This window comes from Triticum dicoccoides, chromosome 5A (assembly GCF_002162155.2).
Source record: "Triticum dicoccoides isolate Atlit2015 ecotype Zavitan chromosome 5A, WEW_v2.0, whole genome shotgun sequence".
NCBI lineage: Eukaryota > Viridiplantae > Streptophyta > Magnoliopsida > Poales > Poaceae > Triticum > Triticum dicoccoides.
In genome coordinates this window covers 641523507-641524515 of record NC_041388.1, presented here as the reverse complement: position 1 = coordinate 641524515, position 1009 = coordinate 641523507, and positions in this window count along the sequence as shown.

Genomic DNA, 1009 nt, shown 5'->3' with positions numbered 1-1009 from the left:
CAAATAATATATCAAAAAATTCAGAAAAAAAAACTAATTCAATTCAAAATGTTAAAAATACAAATAATATATCAAAAAATTCAGAAAAATAAAACTAATTCAATTCAAAATTCTAAAAATACAAATAATATATCAAAAAATTCAGAAAAATAAAACTAATTCAATTCAAAATTCTAAAAATACAAATAATATATCAAAAAATTAAGAAAAATAAAACTAATTCAATTCAAAATGTTAAAAATACAAATAATATATCAAAAAATTCAGAAAAATAAAACTAATTCAATTCATCAAACACCTTATGTGCATAAGAGGAACCAAAAGCAAACCTACACCCACTTGTGAAGAGAATGGCTCCAAATGGCTAAGTGTTGGCTGCTGGATGGGTATATATAGGGGAGGGGCTTTAGTTGCGGTTGGCCTGGCAAACCGTGACTAAAGGTGCCCGAAGGCCTTTAGTCGCGGTTGTCCTAGCCAACCGCGACTAAAGACCCTCACGTGCGCCAGCTGGCCACCGAGTGCCCTGGGCCCAGGCCTTTGGTCGCGGTTCACCTCCAGAACCGCGACTAAAGGTCCCATTAGTCGCGGTTCCTACAGCTTCGCGACTTATGGGGCTGGACGGAAGCCTGTTTTTCCACCAGTGATGGTATCATCTAAGAGGTGGTATCATGTGATATTTTTCCCATTTGGTAACTGGCCTTTTTCTAAAGAGTGTAAGCCGGGTACCCTATGCCAAGAGCTAAACTCGACAAAGTGTTTGCCGAGTATTAATTACCCTTTGCCGAGTTTTCTGACCACTCGGCAAAGACGATAATTCCAATAGCGAAGAAGAGGAGAGTAGAAGCGCCTCATGAAAACACCACATCTCCATGGAGTTGTGTGGCGCCAATGAGGGACGCTATCAAATTTCTAGAAAGGGATTTTACCCAGCGATGGCTCCTTCCACCTCCACTTCGGAAAAAGCCGATCACACCACCGATGCAGCTGCACAAGAAACAACTATCTGGAT